The sequence below is a fragment of the Miniopterus natalensis genome, chromosome 8, assembly GCF_054644295.1.
Source record: "Miniopterus natalensis isolate mMinNat1 chromosome 8, mMinNat1.hap1, whole genome shotgun sequence".
Classification (NCBI taxonomy): domain Eukaryota; kingdom Metazoa; phylum Chordata; class Mammalia; order Chiroptera; family Miniopteridae; genus Miniopterus; species Miniopterus natalensis.
This window is the reverse complement of record NC_142088.1, coordinates 82866571-82879753: the sequence shown is the minus strand read 5'-3', so window position 1 is coordinate 82879753 and position 13183 is coordinate 82866571.

Below are 13183 nucleotides of genomic sequence, written 5' to 3'. Positions count from 1 at the left end.
ACCGGGCGCGGGCGTGCGGCGGGGCGCGGGGGGAGCGGGGCGCGGGGAGCGGGGGGAGGTGCGTGCGGCGGGGCGCGGGGGGAGCGGGGCGCGGGCGTGCGGCGGGGCGCGGGGGGAGCGGGGAGCGGGGGGAGGTGCGTGCAGCGGGGCGCGGGGGGAGCGGGGAGCGGGGGGAGGTGCGTGCAGCGGGGCGCGGGGGGAGCGGGGGGAGCGGGGCGCGGTGCGTGCAGCGGGGCGCGGGGGGAGCGGGGGGAGCCGGGGCATCCAGAAGCAGAGAACAGGGCAAGAGCCAGGCTGCGTCAGGTGCCACCGAGAAGCAGAGAGGCGCACAGGGACGTTGGATGGGCACCTTGGCGGTCCCCGTGGCTATGACAAGCCCAGTTTTGAGAAAGCAGCGGGAGGAAAGAGGTAGCCCAGTAGGGAAGTGATGGGAGGCGAGGCTTCCCCAAGGCCGGGCGGCCTCCGAGGGGTCCCGCGCGCCCCCAGAGCCGGGGCATTCCCCGGGAGGGGACAGCAGCGGAGCTGGGCATGTCCACAGCTGGCCGAGTCTCAGGATAAACCTTGTCTACACATCATCTCTCATGAAAGAATATCTGCAGATTGCAAATGTTAATCAGGTCTGTCTTTCTAGATTGTTTGTTTTGTTTGCAGAAATACCTTTATTGGGTTGTTATTTTTATTACAAAAGTAGCAATATGCTTGTTAAAAAAAAAAATCAAATGATCTAGAAAAACCAGAAACAGAAACTTCCTGCTTGATTCCACCTTCTAAAATTAACTACTACTTGATTTAGATCCTCCCAGACTTTCTTTTCATCTTCATTTTTTAAACAAAAATGGAATGACATCTTATTCTGCTTTTACATCTAATAATCATGTACATCTTCCCACATTGGTGCCTAGTGGTCAGCTTCGTTGTGTTAACACAGTCAGAGGACTCCACTGTCTGTCTGTCCCACTCAGGGAGCCACTGAGGGACCCCGAGCCCCTGGATGGGTAACCCCGGTTCACGCACCCCCCCCCCACGCTCTCCCCACCGACCCCTCCGCCTCTTCACAGTCAGGGCGCTGCTCCTGTCCTGTTCAGCATCTAGGACAGCTCATCTGATGTCGTTCCTATCTGTCCCACACAGAGTTCTAATATCTTCATGTATTTAACCATGTCTCTCCCCACCTGAATAATGACCTCTGTTCCCTTTCTCCTTGTTTCTCTCCCCATTTCTTCTTTTCCTAATTTTTAAAAAAATCTACTGATTTGTTTTTAACAGCATTATTGTGATATAACTCACATACCTTGCAATTCAACCATTTAAAGTGTACATTTCAATGGTTTGGTTTTTAGCATATTCACAGATACCAGCACAGCCATCACTTAAAAGTTTTATCACCTCTGAAAGAAACCCTTACCCTTCAGCTATCACCCCTCCAGCTGTCTCAGGGCAGCCACTGCTCTCCTGCCCATCCCTGCAGACGCCTTCATTCTGGACTTGCCTATCCACAGGGAATCATACAATATGTGGTCCCTTGTGACTGCTGCTTTCACCGAGCATACGTTTTCAAGGTTCACCCATGTGTCAGTACTTAATTCTTTATCCTGGCAGAATAATATCCTTCGTGTGGAGACACACGGTGTCCCTTACCCATTCATCAGCTGGCGGGCATTTGGGTGGTTCTACCTTTTGGCCATTATGAATCATGCTGCTATAAACATTTGTGTGCAGATTTTTGTGTGAACATGTCATTTCTCTTAGGTACATGCTTAGGAGTGGAATTGCTGGGTCACATGTTAACTATGTTTAATCATTTGAAGAACTGCCAGACTTTCTTCCAGAGTGGCCAAAACATTTTACACCAGTAGTGCCTAAGGGTTCCTATTTCTCCAAATCCTTGTCAGCGTTTGTGACCTGGCTTTTTCATTCCAGCCTTCCTAGTGCCTGTGAAGATGGCTAATGCTATAGAATATCTTTGTATATGCTTATTGACCGTTTGCATATCTTCTTTGGAGAAATGTCTGTTCAAATCCTTTGCCCTTTTTTAAATTGGGTTATTTGTCATTGTATCATTCAGTTGTAAGAGTTCTTTATATACTCTAGATACAGATTCCTTATGAATTGCAAATATGTTCTCCCATTCTGTAGGTTGTCTTCACTTTCTTGACGTTGTCTTTGAAGCACAGAAATTTTAATTTCTATAAAATCCAACATATCTGTTTTTTCTTTCATCGATCACACTTTTCGTGGCATATCTTACATCCTTTGCCAAGTCCTATGGTGACAGAGTTAAAAAGATTTACCTGTGTGTGTTCTACAGTTTTATGACTTTTATCTCTTAGATTTATATACATTTTGACTTATAAAAATTACTTTCTGAGTTTTTAAATTTAATTTACTTTTTTCCATCACCATTTATCCCCACCATTTACCCCACACACACACTCCTGCCGTCACCACAATGATGTCCATGTTGGGTCAAACTTTATTTTTTTTCATGTGGCTGTCTAGGTGTCTCAGCACCATTTGTTGAAATAACTATTCTTTCCCCCATTGAATGCCCTTGGCACCCTTCTCAAAAATCAGGTGACCATACACAGGGTGTCCCAAAAACATCTATACACACTTTAACAGCTATAGCTCAGCTGATGTTTCTTTCTTTTCAGCCAGACTAAGATTTGAACAAAGGAAATTCATCCTAAAATGCTACTGAAAGTCTGAGAACAAAGTTGAAGTACAAACACTGCCTTTATAATTATTCACCCTGTGTTTCAGAACAAATGTATATACACTTTAATAGCTAATGACTCAGTTTTCACTTCTTTTCAGGTTTAACTGATTTGAAATAATGGGTGAAGCCGGACTAAGCTTTGAACAAAGAAAATTTATCCACTAGAATTTTTAAGGTTATATATAAAAGTTAAAGTTTAAGGTACAAAACGGGCAACAGTTGATGAATCGCAGGCACACAAATGCCAGACAGCGATTCTTGGTGTTTGTGATTCCACTGCTTCACATTATCAGCAGTCCCTGGACCAGAATGGTCATCAGTTTGCAAACAGGCATTAACAAAAAAAATTATTCATTTCTGTAGATCCTTTTAAATTTTGAAAATGATCTGTATGTTAATAAACACTGACTTTATAATTGTTCAAAGAGTATATACATTTTGGGGGGACACCCTATATAGATGGACTTTCAATCCTACTTTATTGATCTATATCTCTATCCTTGTGCCTGTTCCATGATTTTTGACTTATAATCATTCTTAGTATTTCTTTATAATCCTTTTAATTTCTATAATGTTGGTAGTAACATCCCCTCTTTCATTTATGATTCTAGGAATCGTCTTCTCTCTTTTTTCCTTGGTTAGTCAAGCTAAAGTTTTGTTGATTTTTTTGTTGATCTTTTCAAAGAACAGGCTATTGGTGTTATTGCATTTCTCTGTTGTTTTTATATTCTCTATTTTATTAATTTCTACTCAAATTATTACTCTTTCTTCTGCTTGCTTTATGTTTAGACTGCTCTTCTTTTTTCAGTATCTTAACGTGGAAGGTTAGGTTATTGATTCGAGATCTTTCTTCTTTCTTATATATGCATTTACAGCTATAAATTTTCCTCTACCAATTTTGCTACATCTCACACATTTTGACATGTATCTTTTTTTTTTTTAAATATATCTTTATTGATTTCAGAGAGAGGAAAGGAGAGGGAGAGAGAGAGAAACGTCAATGATGAGCGAGTCATTGATCAGCTGCCTCCTGCACACCCCCGACTGGGGATCGAGCCCGCAACCCAGCATGTGCCCTGACCGGGAATCGAACCCCGATAGCCTGGAACCTAGGTCGACGCTCAACCGCTGAGCCATGCCCGGACGGACGACATGTGTCTCTTCATTTTCATTTATCTCAAATTATTTTGATTTCCTTTTTGATGACTTCTTTGATCCATTGTTTAACTAAGATGTATTGTTATTGTCTTAAATTTTTTCCCTGATATTGATTTCTAATTTTGTTTTATTGTAACTGGAGACTACACTTTATATTACTTCTACCCTTTTAAATTTATTGAGTTATGTTTTATGGTCTATGGTCTATCTTGGAGAATGTCCTATGCGTCCTTAAGTAGAATGCATATTCTACTGTTGCTGGGGAGAGTGTTCTATAGGTGCCTGTTAGGTCTCCTTGGTTTATAGTGTTGTTCAAGTTTTCTGTTCTTGCTAATCTGATGTCAGCTCAATTCGTTACTGAAAGTGGGCTATGGAACTCTCCAGCCATTGTTACTGAATTTCTCCCCTATATTTTGGTCCCCTTTTATTGGGTGTGTATATGTTTACAACTGTTATATCTTCCTGGTGGATTGTCCCTTTTGTCTCTGTAACATTTCTGTTTCCAAGCCTTTTTGTCTGATATTAGTATAACCATTCCAGCTTTCCTGTGGTTGCTGTTTTCATGACATATCTCCTTCCATCCTTTTACCTTTAGTCTGTTTGTATCTTTAAGTGTATCTCCTATAGACACCTGTAAACAGCCTATGGTTGACTCATGTATTTAATCTATCTGACAATATCTACCTTTTGATTGGATTCTTTAATCCACTCACATTTAAAGTTAATATTGATGTAGTTGGATTGACATCTGCCATTTTACTTTTTGCTTTCTGTCTCATGTCTTTTTCCTGTTCCTCTGTTTCTCTTCTACTGCTTTCTTTTGCATTTAATGAGTACTTTTTAATGTAGAGTTTTAATTTTTTTGACAATTTTCACTATATTTTCTAGTTTTTATTTTCGTTTTGTTTTGTTCTTAGTGGTTGCTCTAGGGTTTACCATGCATATCCTAACTTATCAGAACAGCACCAAATGTACATTAGTTTAATTTCAATGATATATAGAAATAATACTCCTATGTAGCTCTATTCTCTTTTCTTATTTTTGTGGTATTGTCATATATATCACATCTATTAATGTTATAGACCCAAAAATATCTTGTTACTATTACTTTACTATCTGTAGTCATTTCCTTAGCCCAGTGCAGCTTTGCTCCTATCCACTTTCTTTGTATTGTTATTGGCTATACATATATATATATGCTTTACAATACATTATATATATATATATGCACTTTACAATACATTATATATATATGCTTTACAATACATTATGTATGCTTTACAACACATTATATATATATGCTTTATAATACATTATAAACAGATTATTTTACACAACTGTTTTTTTAAATCACTTTAAAAAGGAAATAGTAAAAAATATGCATTTATACTCTTTTATAGCTATACAATTGCCATTTTTTAATGCCCAGCTCTCTCTTTTCTAACCTTCCTTTTCCCTTGCTCTTTCCCCCTTGCCTTCATCAGGCATCTTCAGACTTTCTTGTGACATTCATGACTAGGAGTGTCCAGGTGCCTCCCCAGCAGCTGTGGGAGCTGCCCTAGAGGGTAAGCCCCACAAAAACGAGAAAAACAAGGGAGGCCAAAGTGAGCCCTGTGCTGCTGTGGCCTGCCTGGAGGTAATCACAGTAGGGGCTGAGCCCCTACTGTGTGTCAGAACCATATGAAGCATGCTCCATCCATGATCACTATCCTCACAACAGCCTGGCCAGGAAGGTGACATCATTCCTATTTTGCAGACAAGAAGGGTTAAGTGACTTAAGGACAACAGCTGAGACAAGATTTTAACACATCTATCTGATTACAGTGCCAAAGTCAGGTAAGCTTTCCACACATTGGAAGGGCTGCATATTTTACCCACATTTGGGCACATTACTTGAATGGTGGCAAAAGTACCTCCAGGAGGTACCCTGATAAATCCACCTGGTTTTACAGTTTCTCTGATAGAATGATCAGGAGGGTAAATGTGTGTTGTTGTTGTTTTCAAATTACAGCTCCCTGTACCTTCCCATGAAATAATGAAACACTTGTCTGAAGGGGAGAAAGTTGAATTGCATCCATAGCCCATCATGCTGGGCAACATTAGTTCAGAATACAAATGGTTCTGTTACTTTTCAGTATTTTCTAAAGAATTTTTGAATAAAAAAATAATAAGAGCATTAAAATAGAAGTAGTCTATTAATATGTACTACATTAATATGTAGTCTTTGAGGAAATGTGAAAATGCATTAAAAGTATAAAGAAGAAAATATAAATCACACAAAATCCCTCTATTCAAAACCAACAAGTATTAAGATTTTGGAGCATTTTCTTGTTTGTTTGTTTTTTCAAGTCTTCCGTGTATATACTTTGTGTTATGTCCTACGTTTTTCATTTAGCATTCTATGGTCATTCGTCTACATCATTAACATCCTCCATGAAAGTGAATTTAGTGGCTGCTTTACTTGTCATCCTGTGACTGCACCTCATTCTCTTGTGCTCCCCTACGTAGCACCTTGTTGCACAGATTACACTTTAACACAGTAATAGGCCCTCTTCCAGGCACTGGTGAAGTATGCCAGTGACAGAGACCAGGGGGAGAAAGAGTGGACAGTGTAAGATGAAAAAAACTGAAGGTCAAGTTGATGACCTCCAAAGAATAGACTTGACATTTTGGAAAAAACAAAGCTGGCAAAGTTTCAGCTCAAAACCAAAAAGAAATAAATAACCCAGAAGATAAAAAGGCTCAGCTCTCATCCACTCCAGTGTGGGGCTCTCAGACGCTAGTGTGCAGGTTCCGGGCAAAGTAAGATCCAGAAACGCCCAAAAGCAATCTGCTCTGAGCCAGGATCTGATGAAGAATAGGGTGGGGCAGAGGCCAGCAGCTGTGCCAAGAGTGGACACAGGAGGGGATGGTGGAACAGGAGTGCCGGAGTGTGAGCAACAGAGGAGAGGGGAATGGTGGAACAGGACCCAGACCTGGCCAAGGAAGGACCAGATCTAATCCCTGAAAATGCTGGGAGCCCAGCACCATCTGGAGGCACTCTCATTCACAATCACAACAGGATGGCTGTGTCCTCATAACGGCAGACATGAGCACAGCACACAAACTTGCAGCTTGCTTTCTCGACCTGAAAATCTCCCCCACTGAAATAGGTATTAGAATAAAGCAGATGAGAATTTTATTTAGGGGTAAGGGATCTCAGGGCCACTGCCTCAGAGCTGATCTGCATTCCCCTGCTCCTGGCGACCGGGTTCAGGGCAATCGGGGAGTGAGTGGGAGAGCAGGCACGTGCCTGTGTGCCTGCGTATGTGTGTGGTGGTGTGTCTGAGTGTCCACTGACCTTATAAACTTGTAGGTGTAACTGAATGACTTGAGGTGGGAAGAAGGCATGGGGAGCGGTGCAGAGCCGAGTTCTTACTGGTTGGTGTCGCCAATTACTAGAGGCTGAGCCTCAGTTTCCTCATCTGCCACCTCTACAGGTTCCGGTGAACACAGAGGTACAAGTGAAAGCAATTTTTTTAATCCTCACCAGAGGATATATTTTTTAAATTGATTTTAGAGACAGGAGGGGAGAGAGAGAGAGGAGACCAGAGAGAGAAACATCAATATGAGAGAGAAACATCAACTGGTTGCCTCCCATACTCACCCAGATGAGAATGGAACCTGCAGCCTGGGTATGTGCTCTGACTGGGAATTGAACCCACAAATTATTAGTGTACTGGGGGATGCTCCAGCCAGCTGAGCCACCTGGCAGGAGCATAAAAGCAATTTTTATGAGAACTTGCTAATTACTCTTCTTGATGGCCAGGGCCGTGTTTTGTGCCTCTTTATATCCCCAGGATTTCGAAGACTACCTGACCTGTGGCAGCATTCTGTATGATTATATGTTTAAAGTGCTGATGCTTATGATGATGTCATTTTAGTGCAGCAGTGTCCAAACTTTTTAAAAAATATTATATAAATGTTCATGTTCAAACTTTTTCATAGTGTCATCATGTATTTTAAAGAAATCTTATGTGGAACCCAGTGTTTAAAATCACTTATAGATGCAAAATAGCTTTCATTTAGGAGAGGGTGATGGAGCCCACCCTGCAGCCTCCCTCTTGCCCCGAGGCAGTGCCTGCACTATCTTCATGGAACCTTAGGGAACACGGTGAAAATAGTTTCAGGATCCCAAGATGGTGGTGGACTGAGTGGAAGCTACACTGACACTCTCCAAGGACCAAACTGCAACTACAACTAAAATATAGGAAAACCATCCTGAATAATCAATTGAAGACTAGCTGGATAGCACCCTCATAACCAAGGAGGAAAAGTGGGGACCACATAGAGACTGGAAGAAAGTGCAGGGGCACAAGAGGGTGGGCTGAGCTCCCACAGCAGCTGAAGATCTGGAGAAGTATCTCAATTGTAGGGGTTCCCACTGAGGACTCTGGGGTCTAAACCCCAAGCTGGGCTTCCCAGCCAAGAGCACTAGAGCTGAGAAAGGTGCCCACATAACATCTGGCTGTGAAAGGCAGTCGGGTTTCTGTCTGCCAGGTAGAGATGGCTGGAAATGCAGGCACCCTCTTAAAGGGCCAACACACAAAGTTTCATGTGCAGCCACTCACCTTGGGCTCCAGCAGTGGAAGGGCAGAGTGGAGAGCTGAGTGAGGACAATCCAGAGGTGCTGGCTCAGTGAATAGAGCTCAGAGGGCAGCCATCTGGGTTCCTGTGCAGAGTCATTTCCCCATACTGCAGAGGACATCTTTCACAGGCAGGCATTTACCACTCAAACAGCTGCTGGGGGGGTGGGGCGGAGGGCAATTGCCCCACACAGTTGGACAACCTCTTGCCCCATCCTGTGGACTTTCTAGAGCGTAAGGCTCATTAAGAGACTGAATAACAGTCAGCCACCCCACCCTGTGGATTTTTTATAGCCTGAGGCTGATTAAGAGACTGAATAAAAATCAGCCTCTGGATGCTTTGAGTCTTTGCTTGATTTGCTTCTGGACCCAGGGCTTGAAAAAGCACAACTTGCTGCACATCTTGGTCCTTTCCAAATGCACCAAGCCCCAGCAGAGGGAAACACAAGCTATGGAGTGGGGAAAGCTTCAAACAGGGTACTCAAGGCCAGTCACAAACAGTGTCTGACATTAGCCTACATCAGAGACCATCCAAAAGACAGAGAGTCCTAGCAGATCTAACTAATACATAGAAACAAATCCAAACAGGCAGCCAAAATGGGGAGACAAAAATGCAAGCCCCAAATGAAAGAACAAGAAAAGTCTCCAGAAGAAGAGCTAAATGAAATGCAGATAAGCAATCTATCATATATAGAGTTCAGAATACTGATTGTAAGGATGCTCAATAGCATGAGAAAGATAGGGAAACTATGAAGGAAATTAAGAATGACATAGTAGAAATAAAATTTTAAAAACTGGAAAGGATAAATAGCAGATTAGAGGAAGCTGAGGATTGGATCAGCAAATTAGAAGACAGGGTGGAAAAAAATCACTCAGTCCAAGATCCAAAAAGAAAAAACAATTGAAAAACAGGAGGACAGTTTAAGGGAGCTGAGGGAAAACATGAAACATAACAATATTTGCATCATAAAAGTAGCAGAAGATGTAGAAAGTAAGCAATGGTTAAAGAACCTGTTTGAAGAAATAGTGGCAGAAAACATCCCTAACCTGGTGCAGGAAAACGTAAAATAAGGTCAGGAGGCACAAAGAGTTACAAGCAAGAAGAATCCAAAGAGGGCCATGCCCAGACACATCATAATTAAAATGCCAAATATTCAAGACGAAGAGAGAATATTAAGATTCTCTTAAAGGCAGCAAGAAAAAGGCAATCTGTTACCTACAAAGAAGCTCCCATAAGGCTGTCAGATGACTTCTCATCAGAAACTCTACAGGCCAGAAGGGAATGGCATGAAGTATTCAAGGTAATGCAAAACTAGGATCTGAAACCAAGACTACTCTATACAGCAAGGCTATCATTCAAAATAGGTGGTGAAATAAAGAGCTTCCCAGAAACACACACATACACAAAAAAGGCTAAAAGAGTTTATCACCACCAAAACAGCATTGCAGGAAATGTTAAAGGGACTGCTGAAATTGGAAGTAGAAATAGAGAGAAAGAGAAGTATGGGCATACAGAATTAAAATGGAAATAGATAAGTATCTATCAGTGATAACCTTAAATGTAAATAGATTAAATGTTCCAATTAAAAGACATAGGGTGCTGAGTGGATAACAAGACATGACCAAAATATATGCTGTCTACAAGAGACCCACCTCAGAACAAAAGACTCACACAGGATGAAAGCGAAGGGATGGAAAAATTTTTTCCATGGAAATGAAAATGAAAAAAAAGCTGGAGTAGCAATACTCATATCGGACAAAATAGACTTCAAAATGAAGACCATAATGAGAGATAAGAAAGGTCACTACATAATACTAAAGGGATCAATCCAACAAGAGGATATAACCCTAATAAACATATGCACCCTATATAGGAGCACCTAAATTTAAAAAAAAACAAACAAAAAAACAACAACTTCTAAACAACTTTAAGGGAGAGATAGACAGCAATATAGTCATACTAGGGGACTTTAACACACCACTAACTTCGCTGGATAGGTCTTCCAGACAAAAAATCAACAAGGAAACAGTGACCCTAAATGACACCCTAGATCAGATGGATTTAATTGACACTTACAGAACATTCTACCCCAAAGCTGCAGAATATACATCCTCCTCAAGTGCACTTGGGACATTCTCAAAGATAGACCACAAGTTAGGACACAAAACAAGTCTCTACAAGTTCAAGAAGATTGAAATCACTTCATGCATCTTCTCGGACCAAAATGGCATGAAATTAGAAATCAACTACAATAAAAACACTAAGAAACATTCAAACACATGGAGGCTAAATAAATGTGATTAAACAATGAATGGGTTACCAAAGAGATCAAGAAAGAAATCAAAAACTTCCTGGAAACTAATAAAAATGAACACACAACAACCCAAAATCTATGGGACACAATGAAAACAGTCCTGAGAGGGAAGTTCATAGCACTACAGGCCTACCTCAAAACAAAACAAAACAAAACAAAACAAAAACTTCTAATAGACTCTCTAACCCTAAAACAAGAAAAGCACCGAGGAAGTAAAAGGAAGGAAATAGTAAAGGTCAGAGCAGAAATAAATGATATAGAGACTACAAAATTAATACAAAAGATCAATGAAACCAAGAGCTGGTTCTTTGAAAAGATAAAAAACATTGATGAACCTTGAGCCAGACTCATCAAGAAACAAAGAGAGAGGACCCAAATAAATAAAGTCAGAAATGAAAGACGTGAAATAACAACTGACCCAACAGAAATACAAAGCATTGTAAGAAAATACTATGAACAACTATACACCACCAAGCAGGACAACCTGGATGAAATGGACAAATTCCTAGAAAAATACAACCCTCCAAAACTCAATCAGGAAGAGTCAGAAAACCTGAATAGGCTGATAACCACTGATGAAGTTGGGGTAGTAATAAAAAAAAAAAAAAAACCTCCCAGCACATAAAAGCCTTGGTCTGGACTTCTTCACAAGGGAGTTTTACCAAACATTCAAAGAACTAATGCTTATCCTACTCAAACCATCCCCAAAAATCCAAGAGGAAGGAACATTTCCAAGCTCCTTTTATGAGGCCAGCATTAGCCTAATTCCTAAACCAGATAAGGACACTACAAAGAAAGAGAATTACAGGCCAATATCTCTGATGAACATAGATGCTAAAATCCTCAACAAAATATTAGCAAATTGGATCCAGCAATATGTTAAAGAGATCATACACCGTGACCAAGTGGGATTTATTCCGAGCTGGTATAATATTTGCAAAGTGGGAATAGAGGGATCATAGTTCAACATAATAAAGGCCATATATGACAAACCTACAGCCAACATCATACTCAATGGGCAAAAACTAAAACTATTTCCCCAAGAGCAAGAACAAGACAGGGATGTCCACTTTCACCACTTTTATTCAACATAGTATTGGAAGTCCTCACCACAGCCATCAGTCAGGAATAAAACATAAGAGGAATCCAAATTGGAAAGGAGGAAGTAAAACTCTCATTATTTGCAGACGACATGAGATTGTACATAGAAAACCCTAAAGACTCCATCAAAATACAACTAGATTTGATAAATGAATTTGGCAAGGTAGCAGGATACAAAATTAACACCCAGAAATTGATGGCATTCTTATACACCAATAATGAACTCTCAGAAAAAAAAACTAAAAAAAAAAAAAAAATCCCATTGCAACAAAAAAATTAAGATACCTAGGAATGAACTTAACCAAGGAGGTAAAATACCTATATTCGAAAACTACAAGACACTGGAAAAAGAAATAGAGGAAGATATAAACAAGTGGAAGAATATACCATGCTCATGGATTGGAAGAATTGACATCATTAAAATGTCCATACTACCCAAAGCAATTTATAAATTCAATGCAATTCCTATTAAAATACCAACAGCATATTTCATAGATCTGGAACAAACACTTCAAAAATTTGTATGAAACACCCCAAATAGCCACAGCAATCCTGAGAAAGAAGAACAAAGTTGTAGGGTTCACAATACCAGATATCAAGTTATACTACAAAGCCACTAATCAAAACAGACTGGTAGCTCAGTGGAACAGAACAGAGAACCCAGGAATCAACCCATGCCATTATGCTCAATTAATATTTGACAAAGGAGGCAAGATCATACAAAGGAATCAAGATAGTCTCTTCAATAAATGGTGTTGGGAAAATTGGACAGATACATGTAAAAAAATGAAACTGGACCACAAACTTACACCATACACAAAAATAAACTCAAAATGGATAAAAGACTTAAATGTAAAATGTGAAAGCATAAAAATCATAGAAGCCTGGCTGGGCGTGGCTCAGCAGTTGAGCATCGACCTAGGATCCAGGAGATCATCGTTTGATTCTGGTCAGGGCACATGCCCAGGTCATTGGCTAGATCCCCAGTTGGGGGCGTGCAGGAGGCAGCTGATCAGTGACAACTCTCTCATCATTAATGTTTCTCTCTCTCTCCCTCTCCCTTCCTCTCTTTGAAACCAATAAAGATATAATTTTTAAAAAATCCTAGAAGAAAACGTAACAGCGAAATATCAGATATCTCATGTAGCAATATGTTTGCAGATACATCTCCTAGGGCAAGAGAAACAAAGGAGAAAATAAACAAATGGGACTGCATCAAAATAAAAAGCTTCTGCACAGCAAAAGAAACCATCAACAAAATGAAA